This window comes from Protopterus annectens, chromosome 17.part0 (genome assembly GCF_019279795.1).
Source record: "Protopterus annectens isolate FY-2018-M chromosome 17.part0, PAN1.0, whole genome shotgun sequence".
NCBI lineage: Eukaryota > Metazoa > Chordata > Ceratodontiformes > Protopteridae > Protopterus > Protopterus annectens.
The window spans coordinates 360,862,546-360,875,499 of NC_056751.1; the positions used below are offsets into that span (position 1 = coordinate 360,862,546).

Below are 12,954 nucleotides of genomic sequence, written 5' to 3' on the forward strand. Positions count from 1 at the left end.
AATGGGTTAGCAAGGGCAAGATAACGAGTAATGCAGGGCTAGGAAGGGGTAAAGCTGCTGGGTAACCTGGCTAGGTAGCAGAACTTTTAATACATATAGGAAGAATAACAAAAAAAATTGAGAAAGTATCAGTTTTACTACTTGGTTGGGGAAACACGTACTTTATTGCTTCCCAAGGTACAGGGCTCTGGTATAGGACAGCAAGTAGCTTTACTTCTTAATTGAGGAGGCTGGAATTATTTGCCTGTTGTCCTTAGTCTTCACTCAGGGATGGTCCTTTAGTCAAGAGCAGAGTTAGAAGGTATGAAGCTGAGGGAGTTGGCGAGAAAAGAGAGGAGATAGAGTAGGGAGAAACCAGGTTAATTTAGATGCAAGGTATAGGCATTTCAGTCAATACAAATATACAGCACATCATTCATTTCAGTGCAGCAGCCTTCAAGTTAACACAGCAATGCAGCTATTCAGTCAATAGACTAACCCTTAATACTAATAATAGGTTAGAAAGCAGGCTAGTTCACATATATTGTTAGCATGTGCAATTATAGGAATAGGCAAGAACACAATATTCTATGCAGTAGGCTATAGCAGGTAAGGACTGTAAATATCTGCTTCAACAATGTGTATAATTCAGTAGAGCAATTGTGCAGATAAAATAAGAATACAAAAAAAAGAAATAATAAAGAAAAATAAAAAATCACTTTACCCAAGATGGCTCCTAAGGTAAGTTGTCTACACAGGGAAAAATAAGCTATACTACCCACGCTACTTCAGAGGTACTGTAGTAGGAAAATAGCGAGTTGAGAAGGGAGGCTAGGTGCAGGCTCGATCCACACCCAATGCTTGTTGGTAGTTAGTACGCCGAACCTGCTAGATCTACCTTAAATAGTGGAACGCCATCCTATTGTTGGTATGTGTATCTGGGAGGGTTACGAGTTCTCCTGCTAAGTCACCACTTAAGCATTGGAGAGAACAGCATGGCTTTTATATCAGTCGTATAGTACTGATGTTGTATTGGAGTACAGTGGTGATATTATATTAGCTGCAAATGTTTACTTTCAGTGCTTATAAGGCTGAGTAAGAGAGTGGTTAAGGCTGATTAAGAGGCGCTGGATAAACAGAAATGTTGGGAGCGCTTTTGCACTAAGTATTGTTTACACCAACAGTGTCTCCAGACCAATCAATCTATCGCTGGCAGATTAGAGATGCGAGCACCCTCGGGCTATGGGGAAATGTAGATAGGAACTAGAGTGCGTGTTGAAGGCAAGTCTGCTCAGCTGGGCAGGAAGAGGAGAGCAAAAAGTAAGAAAAACCAAGCTCGTGCAATTAAAATTGAGCTTTTTCCAGGAAAAATTAACCCAGGCCTCCTCACACTGAGTAAAAATAAGTTATTTTAGGCTAAAATCAACATAAAAGCTGAGCGAGCTACTGAAAGACGAAAAGTATTACAATTGTCCTTCTAAAATGAAAGTGAGATATCAAGCGCTGTGTAACAGGAGTAAAGTAGCGTGCATTGATTCCATGAGGAAAGCGCAGGTGTCAGATCTGGTTATGTCATTCAATTTTTGGAAATCATTACAAAATCTTAAGGAAACATCAAGCCGAGGGAGCACCACAATAGGACTGTTCCATTAAGTTTGGAACTCCTTAATAACTCCTGCTTTAAGCATTTTACTCACTTTTTTCACCAATTGCATTTCTTTGGAAGGTACTGTTATCAGGTACAGTTTCAGGTTTACTTTCTCCACTAGTTAGTCTTTGTACTATGCTGTATTACATTTGTTCTACAAGGCAGCTCAAGACCTCTTCATTTCTAAGTTAAAAAAAAAAAAAAAAAAAAAACTCTTACCACTTGCTTCTGGGCTTTAGATTTTTTTATCTATTTGAACAGCAGAGACACAATTCCCTTCTACCATACTTTCAACATCTATGTCAGTTCCTAGACTGACTACAGAAGCTTCAGCTTCCCTCCATGGTTTTAAGTGATATATCAGCATTGTTTTCCCTTCGCAGTTAGCCTTATTTTGTAGTTTACCACTTAGCTACCTCTCCTGCCTCAAAGGGTCCTTGCTATTTTGCTATGAACTTATTTTCAGCAAAAAGAACTAACACTTCGTCCTCTGTTTTAAACTAGGTCTGGCATTTTTATTCTACAACTCCTGTTGCATCTCTTGCAACTTTTCCATGCGTTTCTTAACTATGGGAATAACAATTTTATCCTATCTTGCAAGTCTGTAAAATATAACATGTTTTTGGATGCATTTTTTTTCTGTTTTGCTAGATAAAGCAATCCCTGGATATGCCTGCCATGAAGCAGTTCAACTTGAGTAAATCCTGTTGATAGTTGGGGACACTTCTCTAGAAGCAAATAGGCAGTAGAAAAGCAAGTGATTTTAGTTTTTATCATGTTCTAAGGCCTTCTTTTGCACATATTTCAAGTTCTCCTGTACCCCATCAGTTTCAGATTGATATACTGAAGTTCTTAACTGTTTTAGTTTAAAATACTGGTAAAACTGGTGAGTTAGGTTGAGCATAAATGGAGTTTGTGGTTGTGTAAACCTAGACTAAACCTAGTCTAAACTCAGACTAACCCAAAAAATAACAAGAAAAAAGGTAAGAAAAACACAACTCACATAGGGGAAATACCCAATAATAACCTTTCTCCACCCAGACAACATACACTTCTCAACAACCATTAGAATTCTATTATCAGGAAGATAACTTGTTATGCTACCCATTCTAAGGCTATGCTCTTCAACCCCTCTACATACTATTTACAATAACTTCCCTTCTTAACTAACCACCTTTTCTCTTAACTATCATCCTTACATTCAATCTGAATACTTTTCTTTTTTATACACTTCAAAGATGTAAAATGTTATCTCTGTATATTTATACCATAAGCCTACAATGTTGCCTGATTTAAATGCAACCTTGAATATAAATTGTCAGTGATTTGTAAATGTTTAGATTTGTATGTATCCACAACTTTAAAGTGTCATTTATTTGCACATGTGAGGCTTTTCTCACCGGGCCTCTACTGAAAATGGGCATGTATCCAGTCGTACTATCCCGGTTAACAAATGTAAAATAAAAATAAAGTACATTTCTTTGGGAATCCTGCCCTAGAGAAAAGTAAAACCAATTATTTTTTACCTTAATAATGGCTTTCCTGAGTGATACAGCTTCAGGAAACTTAATGGCATAGTCAATAATCACTAAAATGTGTCAGTAGCCATTACTAGACCTTAGTAACAGACTTAGAAGAACCAGGGCTATCCACTGGAATGTAACTTTAATAGGCATAGGTTTCAGTGAACTTCTGAACCCAGAATGCAGTGCCCTGTCAACTGACATTCTGGTCAAGATGCACAAACATTTGCAATGTATTTCATGCCACAATAAGATCTAGCTAAAATTATAACTTTGGTTTTGTATATTTCTAAGTGTCCTCCCAAAATATGGCTACATACCAGTTTTATTACAAATATTCAGAAAGGTTTTAGAACCAATAATCAGTGTAGTATTAGCTTACCTTACTCTTATCATTACCGTGTTCACCTTGTTCACTGTGATTCTACTAAGGGTCCCCTGATTCCTTTCCCTGTAAAGTTTAATAACCAGCTGTTACTACTTTAAGAAAATTACTTGAAGTATTCATAATTACAGGCAAACACTCAGATATACATTAATACAACTAAAAAAAAATTCTATATAGTTCTTACTGTTGTAATCTTGAATAATGTTAACCTATTTACTTAACTAAATGTCCCCTTTAACAATTTGTTAATCTATACCTTACTGATGTAATATTTATTTCTGTATGATATTTTTTTCTTTTATGAAATTTTCTTGTATGTATTGCTACTGGAGCTTTTCTCCCTGGGCTCCACTGAAAATGGATCTGTGTCCAGTCGGACTTTCCCGGTCAACAAATGTAAAATAAAAATAAAAATATATAGTATTTGTTCTTTGTCCTCGTTTACCCTATACGCAAGTCATTCTTTAACTCAAAATATTGGTAAGAAATTAGGCCAACTTACTCATCTGTTTCTCCCTCTACTTTTGATATATTTTCTCCGGCACTCAAAGTATAATCTTCCCTCTAAGCTTTCTTAGCTTTCATTGCTTATCTGCAAATCTGTCAAGTCAGAAATACTTTCTTCTGTACAGTGTCATGAAATAAGGGCATAGCCTCATCATCTATGAATCCAAGTATAGGTTTCTTCATCTGTTTCTTCCTCTAAAAAGGCAATTCATGCCAGTGATTTTCATCAAATTTTGATTTTGTGTATTTCTTCACATTTACTTCCGTAACCTCTGTTTCTCCAAGTACCTGCTGCTGAAAGTCCCATTTCTGACTAGCTCTGCTTTGGTATTACAAAGGGAAGCCCAGCATTCTGTTTGGGTTCCTTTTTTTAGTGGCTTTATCACTATGGGTCACTCCCTCTCTGTTTTTGCATAGATGTTATTCATTACTTTAGTGACTGGAATTTTTGTCAAGTTTTAATGTCAGGCTCCAAGGACCGTTTATTTTCAGTTTTTCCACCTTCTTTTACTAACTTAACTGGGGTTCACTGGCAAGAAATCAGTAACAGGGTTTTGAAAACTCATTGGTTGGAAGAGGTGGCAGAACTTAAGCCATACTTTAGATGCTTTCACATCACTCTTTTTCTCTTTATCATAACTATTTTAATAGTGTGCCAGACTGCAACCCTCCATCCATCATATTCATCATGGGTATATTCACAGTTGTATATTCTCAATAAGGCATCAGGTTACTTTCTCCCCATTTTATTAGGGGTACATTCTGGTTACAGAGTATCTAACTGTTCTCTCTCCCTCATATTTTCTACAATGCCTTCAACAGAGGGAAGTCTTGACCAATAATGATACTTTGTGCTACATTAAATAACAAAGGAGCAGAATAAAGAAGTTATGTACTCACCATAACGTTCCATGTTTGTTGTCCAGTATCTCGCCTTCCATCTTGCTGGTTGGGTTCGCAGTCAAAACTTGGCTCAGATGCGGACTATACTAAAGCTTGAGAGCTTCTACTGGAACGAGGCTATCCCATGGTGCTTAGCGGCTGTTCCCCAGATCTCGTTTGAGGAAGAAAGGTTCCCATGATATATTCAATATCCACAAGGATAATACCTGAAACATATTGCCATACAAATTAACAAGAAAGGGCAAGAAGGGAATCAGATCTTATCTGCCAATTTCTGAGTAATTTCCTCTAGATCCTCCAGGAGGGGGATGGCTGGGAGGGACGCAAAACCGAAGGCGAGATACTGGACAACAAACATGGAACGTTATGATGAGTACATAACTTCTTTATGTTATGTTTTCCCGTCTCGCCTTCATTCTTGCTGGTGAGGACAGAGTCCCCACCACCTTCTTCTTGGGTGGCTCAAGGGAATAGACTCTTCAGGACAGTGGAGCTAAAGGATGCCCTGTTCCGGGTGGCCACATCTACTTCGTAATGAGTAATAAAGGTATGAGGGTTAACCCATGTAGCAGCAGCACAAATTGAATACAATGGAAGTCTGGATTGAAAGGCAATGGAGGTAGATACCACTCTAGTTGAATGCCCTTGGATTTTCCCTGGTGGTTGTTTATTGTGAGAATTATAGACATATGTGATGGTCTCAGTAAGTCATTTGGACAAGGTAACTTTTGAGATTGCCAAACCTTTGAGACAAACAATTGGTATGAGTTTCTGAATTCTTTGGTCCTATGCAAGTAAAAATGCAACTGTCTGTGCACATCCAGTCAGAGATTATACTCTGTCTTGTTACCATAGTTAGGAAAAAACACTGGTAATTCTACATTTTGGTTTAAATTTGCTTGAGAAAAAACTTTTGGCAAGAAGGAAGGATTTGTTCTGAGGGAAACTACATCTTTGTGGAAGATCAAATAAGGTGGACGGATAGACAAGGCTTGCAACTCTGATACTCTCCTGGCTGTTGTAATTGCGGTCAGGAAGAGTATTTTCCAAGATAAAAATTTAAATGAACAAGATGAAGCTGGTTCAAAAGGAGGCAGGATCAAAGATGATAATACTAGATTGATGTCTCAAGGAGGAAGAGGAGGCTCTCTGAAGGGAGGTCTTAACAGAAAGGTACCCTTGAGGAAGGCTTTGCATAGTCTATGGGACATTAGACTAGATCCCGATTCTTCTACATGATAATTAGAAATAGCTAATTGAACTTTAATAGTAGCTGCCGCTGCTCCTTGATTAAAGGTTTCCGTTAGAAATTCCAGAGTTGCAGGTATAGATTCTGTAAAGGGATCTATAGGTCTTTTGTTAGCCCAACAAGAGAACCTCTTCCATTTGCTTGCATAGAGTTTCCTAGTTGTCTGCTTTTGCAAGGAGACTAGCATTTGACGAACTGCAGGGGACAATTCCGGAAGCCTGACTAAGACCGGAAGTGGAGCAGCTAAGCTGTCAGCTTGAGGGTGTGGAGAGCAGGATAGAGTGTTCCTGACTGATGTGTCAGAAGATCTGGCACTGGGTCCAGGATCCATGGGTCCTCCTGAAGGTAGGGCCAAAGAAAAGGGAACCAAATCTGACAAGGCCAGCATGGCACAATGAGAATTAACCTGTGGCTCAACAACTTTGCTTTCTGGATAACCTTTGGAATCAAAGGAAATGCATAAAGAAAACCAATGGGGCCAATCGTGAACCAGTGCATCCCTCGGTGACTCTCCCAGAGGGAATATTAGGGCAAAGTAGTTGCTGCATTTCGTACAGAAGGGAGTGGCAAAAAGGTTGCTGCAAGGCTGGCCCCATTTGCGAAAAATTTAATTTGCAGCTTCCTGATTGAGGGATCACTCATGAGGCATGAGAATTGCTCTGCTTAGCTTGTCTACTATAACGCTGGATTTCCCTGGGATATGCGTTGCTGTCAGAAAGTGTTGAGAAGATATCGCCCATTGCCACACTCTCTGGGCCTCTCGACATAGGGGGTAGGATCTGGTTCCACCCGTTTGCTGATGTACCATACCACCGACATATTGTCTGTCTGAATTGCAATAGTCCCCTTGGGAAGAGAGTCCTGAAATGCTTGCAATGCCAGAAGCACCGCCTTCATCTCTAGGACATTGATATGCAAATGGTACTCGTGATCTTTCCAAACCTCTTGGACTGTTTGTCCCAGATAATACCCCCCCCCCTATTTGGGACACATCCGTGGTTACTGTAGCGATAGGTTGAGGAAGTACAAACGGTCTGCCCATTGTTACCCGAGTGGACTGAACCCACCAAAGTAGGTCCTTCTTGCAAGAGTGTGTTATGGCGATTTTGTGAGACATGGGTAACTCCTGCATGGACCACTGGGCGAAGAGTAGGCACTGCAATATTCTCATGTGAAGTCATGCCATGGGAAGTAGTGTTATCATCGCTGCCATAAAGCCTGGGACTTTTAGCACAAATCTTGCATGTACTCGGTTCTTGTTGAGTAAGATAATCACTTGATTGCATAACGGCTGGATCTTTTCTTGAGGTAGCTTTGCCAACATGTCATTTGTATTTAAATCTGCACCAATGAATGCAATATGCTGTGATGGCAACAACGCAGATTTTTCTGCATTTATAGTAATGCCTAGATTTGAGAAGAGATGGATGGTGTAGTCTCTTGCTTTGATCAGTAGTTGCTTGGTGGTGGCAGTTAGGAGCCAGTTGTCCAAGTATGGAAACACCTGGAATCCCTGATGTCTCAGATGAAACGTGACTACTGTCATGCACTTGGTAAACACCCTGGAGGCTGTGGTGGGTCCAAAGGGCAGAGCTCTGAACTGGTAATGGCTGGCTCCCAGCCAGAAGCGTAGAAATCTTCTTGCGTGCCTGTCCATCTTTATGTGGTAGTACACATCCTGAAGATCTAACGAGCACATCCAATTGTCTTTTCCCAGAAAAGGGAGTATACACTGCAGTGTTACCATCCAGAACTTTGACTTTTTCACAAACCTATTTAGTCTGCTGAGATCCAATATGGGTCTCCAATCCCCTGTCTTTTTTGGAACTAAAAGAACCTTGAGTAAATTCCAGATCCTAGCTGGTCTGCAGGGACTTCTTGGATGACACTTTTTTTCTAGCAAAGTTTTGATTTCTAGTGTTGCTTGATCCCTTTGACTGGGTGGAATGTATGGGATAAACTTTGGCGGATGTGGTGGACATTGAAAGGGAATGTTGTATCCTCTGGCTATAATGGACTGTACCCATTTGTCTTGAGTCATATTTAGCCAGGCTTCTAGGTACAGCGATATTCTCCCCCAGACTGCCTCCAGAGGTGGACAGGTGGGCCTCCTTTCAGGAGCGGTGGAAGGGCCTACCAGAGAACATATCTCTGTTGCCTTGGTTATATAGACTCCATCTGCCATGTGGATGGCGTCTTCCATTATTTCTTCCTCTGCCCCTGGGGGGGAAGGATCACCACGAGTGTCAGATAAGGCTCCTTTGGACTTACAGAACCACATTTTTCTGCTCTTTTGACCTTTAGGATAAGGTCTGGTAGGAGAGGAAAAGTGGACTCCAATGGCAGACAGAGTCTTACCATCTTGTCAGCTCCTGGCGAGAGTTTCTTTCACTTTTGGCCCGAACAATGACAAGCCATAAAAGGGAGTGCCAATAAAAGGAAGAACAGAAGGGTTCAGCAAACTCACAAATGTACATACAGGAATATCTACGAAGAGCTATTCCTGTGCCTGCTGCCCTACTCGCTCCATCAGCTGCATAAGATATGAGGTGCATGGAGGAGTTAGATATGGAGGTTAAGGTTGCAAGATGGGAATTAACCTTATCAGATAAGTCCTAGGCTGTAGAACCTTGCAGGGTATCTCCTAGCTCTTTTAGGAGATCCCTCTGAAGTTGCGTGAAATACGACAAATAATTCAGCAGCCGTAAGGTAAAGGCCACTGAGGAGAACATACGCTTCCTGTATCTGTCCATTGTATGAGAATCATTGTTTGGTGGATGAACAGATACAGACGTTTCAGCTAACTCCTTTTTTGTGGCCACTGCTACCACTATTGCATCTACAGGAACCCCTTTTGTTAAATACTGCCTATCTTCCGGGGCCGTAATGAACTTATTAGGCTTCCGCAGAATGGGGTCCACTGAGTCCAGAGAGACCCACACTTTTCGACTCACCAAACTCAGAAGTGGGTCAAAAGGAGGAGACACCCAAGAGGTGGAGGGGCAAGAGACAAATGCCTCCAGGTATACGGACTCATCTTCAGAAAGGGAAATGGACTTCCAGCCCCCCCCCTCTGCTTAAGGATCTCCAGGATGTCTGAAAAGGAGACATTCTCAGAGGGTTACCGTGAGGATCCTTCTGAATCCTCTAAGTCAATATCAGAAGTAACAGACTCAGGGGAATCTATGTGCTTCCTCTTACACTATCTCTTTCGAGGGACCTCCTCAGGGAAGATGCTCCTGGAGGTATCGGAAGAGGAGCCGCTCCCCACTGTGGCTTCCTGGGGCATTGGCTCTCTACTCTGTGGGTGATGGAGGGGTAATGAAGAGGTGGACACCGATCCCTTAGGGTGAAGAGAGGCTGGAGCCGAAGGTGGAGCAGACTCAGTTGAAAGCACACTCTGTATCACCTCGAAGGCACCTTGGTCCTGGGCCGAGAGAGACTCCGGCCCTGAGAGGCTGGGAGATCTTTGCGGCACCAAGGAGGGTGGCTCCGAGGCAGATGTGAGAGCCAAACTTACCTGAGCCGAGGTGCCAAGTGGAAGAGCTGATTCCGACAAGGGTCCGACTCGGCTCTCCCCCCCACAGCCGACCAGGAGGTGTCGGCCCCCTGGTCCCTCGATGGATGAAAGCAATCGAGGAAACCAGAGCAGATGTCACAGCTGAGATATCAGTAGTGATTACTAGCTCTGGCAGTTCCAGCACAATGACTTCCATCCTCTCTGACTCCAAACTCGTTCGAGTTGGAGGAGGAATCGGCGTAGTTGGGGGTACCATTATCAGCTCCAAGATCCGATGGGCTGGGCTCAAGAGAATTTCTGCTAGGGCTCGAGTTTGAAGCAACCTCTTCACTACCCGCTCCATGTCATCATCCTTTAGCCTGGAAGATCTAGAGGAATGACTGGAAGACTTGTGGCTGTCACCGACTGCAGTAAAGGAGATAATGGCACAGAGGGAACAGGCTCAAGGACGGTGACCAGCTCCTTTTCTGGCTCCACAATGATTCCGATGAAACAGATGGAACCAAGGGAGAACCATGTTTCTCAGGCCCGACAACTTTTGGAGCCAAAGAAGTATCAAGTTTGGTGATGCTTGTTGGCTCAAACACCGGAGCTGATGAAGCAGACTTTTTGGTCATGTCCAATTTTTTAGTCTGATTTCCTTCAGACACTTTTAATAAGCCCCTCAATATAAGCTCATTCCTCCTCTCCTGCAAGACCCTGGCACTAAAACTATGGCAGATGGAGCAGGAATCTTGAAGATGGCGTGGTCCCAGACAGTGCACACAACTAGTGTGTCCATCAGTAATGGACATTTTTTGAGTGCAGGACTCGCACTTTTTGAATCCTGACTTATGCTCCTTGGCTGGTTTCTTAGACATGCTAGCTATAAGGAAGAAAACACTCAAAACGTTACAAAAGGTTATATCTTTTATAGAAAGAGAAAGATAAAGATAGGAAAAAACAGGTATCTAAACTTTTTTTTTTTTTTTTAAGAGAAGAGGAGAAAAGGGAGGAGAAGTTTCTAAGTTAAACAACTATCTCCTCCACCAACGGAGATGCCTCTAACTTAAACAGTGACTCCTAAAAAGGGGAAAGAAGGAAGAAAAGGGACAAGAATCCTCTAATTTAAATGGATTCTTGAGGAGACAACAAGGCTCAAGGAAAAAAGACAGCTGCAAAGATAAAAATACAAGGTTTAGAGAGCCAAAAATAGCACATGGCTATTACGACAGAACTAGTAAGTAAAACAGATTATTAGGAAGTAACTATTAGAAATATATAAAATATTAAATTTTACAAGCCTGAGCCAGTGAAGACAATCCCGAAGCTTCAAGCGGCAAATGAGATCTGGGGAACAGCTGCTAAGCACCATGGGATAGGACTCAGCCTCGAGCCAGTAGAAGCTCTCGAGCTTTAGTATAGGCCATGTCGGAGCCGAGCTTCGGCTCCGAACCCAAGCAGCAAGAATGAAGGCGAGATGGGACAACACAACATGTAATATTTTATACAACACACCGACTTTCTACATGTGTTACAGGACACTCCCAACTGTCTCCATGAAAACACACTACTACTACTACTTTCCTCTTCTCATTTGCTTTATGTATACATAACTAACAAGGGTCTACATCACGTTGTCGAATTTTAAAAGTTCGAACACCATATGTTCAAACTTTAAAGTTTGAAAACGTAATAAAACTTACCTGAAGGTTGTAAGCAGGGGGCAAGCTCCCCTGCACCCCCCACCCCCCGCTACTTAAATATACCAACTCAGAGATCGCACTACATTGCAGGAAAGGGAAAACTTCCCTTACGGAGATCTCCATTGAAATGTTCAATGTTTTACAAGTTCGAACATATGGTTTCGACCATATGACGTTTGAACTTGTAAAGGTTAGACAATGTGAATGGGACCCACCTAACAATAAGTGTGCCCATATTCCCAGAATCTAGAATCCCCTTCAATTCCTTCCCATCCACCAGTACTATAAATTTAGCCAACATAGTAGTAGTGGCAACATGCTAAATCTACTGCTTTAGCAAGTAATTTTATCACATTATGTCACATTTCCATTACCAACATGTTGGCTTAAATCACATTTGTGATAGCATTTACATTTTTTCTTCCTAGCACGGTGCTTAAAACTTACACTTCTGTTAAGTACAGGATTCATATTGCTAGTTAAACAGTGCTTATTGATACATCATTTTCTTCCCACATCTAAAATATATGGTTTAAGTCGCTAACATTTTGAGTGATCACAAATATCTACCTCGTTCTAAACAAAGATTCACTAGCTAGAAACATTTTGTGAAGAAAGATCAATTTCTCAACTCATATAACAAAAGTGCAATAATTTTGAAGTATGACCTCTCTCAACTTTTTTAATACCTACTTTGCTAAATTAGTGATACTCCACATTTATGCAGAACTTTAAACTGCAGTTGAAGCTACCAACTGCAGATGCCCCATTTTCACTTCAGAGGTGGTTAAGTCATCCTCAAAGAAAGTTAAAGCTAAGAGATGTAAGGGGTCCAATCACATCCTGTGACAAATTATTCATACTTTGCAGGACTCCTCTTACTTTATTATTTAATAATTTCGTGCAGCAAGATATTGTTCCATTTACATGAAAATTGGCAAATATAATCCCAGTTTATCCAGTGGGATGTTATGTCTAAACAGACAAGTACAGTCCAATAAATTTAGCATCCAATACTTGAAAATGTTTAGATAGACGTTTACTTCAAATACTATAAAATTAAATTCAGCATGGGTCTCTTCTTGATCTGGATTAGTATGGCTTCTTTAAGGAATGCTCTAATCTTTCTTGTCAGACTTGTATGATGCTGTTACTAAGGCTAAAAGGACTGTGTTGGTTTTGTGCATTTTACACTTGTCAAAGCATTTGATATAAATATGTTAATGATATTGCAAAGAATGCTTTCACTGGACATGAGCTCTTTCTCAGAGCAATGGATTCAAGCTGCGCTACTAGGATTAAAAACAGAGTTCAAGGTCACATGTTTCCTCTGGGGTCTTTCAGGGATCAATATTAGGACACGAAGTTCAGCAGTTTTTTTTTTCTTTTTCTTTCCAGCTTTATGCATCCAATAGACAGCTACATACACTGAGAACATCACCGTTGTCATTTTTGTTACAAGTGAGATCGATATCTGCTCACTTAACAACTATCTAATTGTAGTTATAGACTGATCAAATAACCATGGTCTAAACCTGAACCACAGTAAGAA

The 12,954-nt window shown here is 41.0% G+C and overlaps 1 protein-coding gene across 2 annotated transcripts in view; it reads right to left on the minus strand.

Moving 5' to 3' along the window:
• LRRC56 (leucine rich repeat containing 56) overlaps positions 1 to 12,954 on the minus strand; it is a 1,529,270-nt gene that overhangs the window by 1,492,332 nt on the left and 23,984 nt on the right. The window contains exon 2 of one of the 2 annotated variants that reach the window (XM_044059654.1): positions 3,533 to 3,601. The exons of the other annotated variant lie outside the window; for it this stretch is intronic. The gene's annotated coding sequence lies outside the window, so the exon portion shown is untranslated. The remainder of the gene's footprint in view (positions 1 to 3,532; positions 3,602 to 12,954) is intronic. 2 annotated transcript variants of the gene reach the window in all.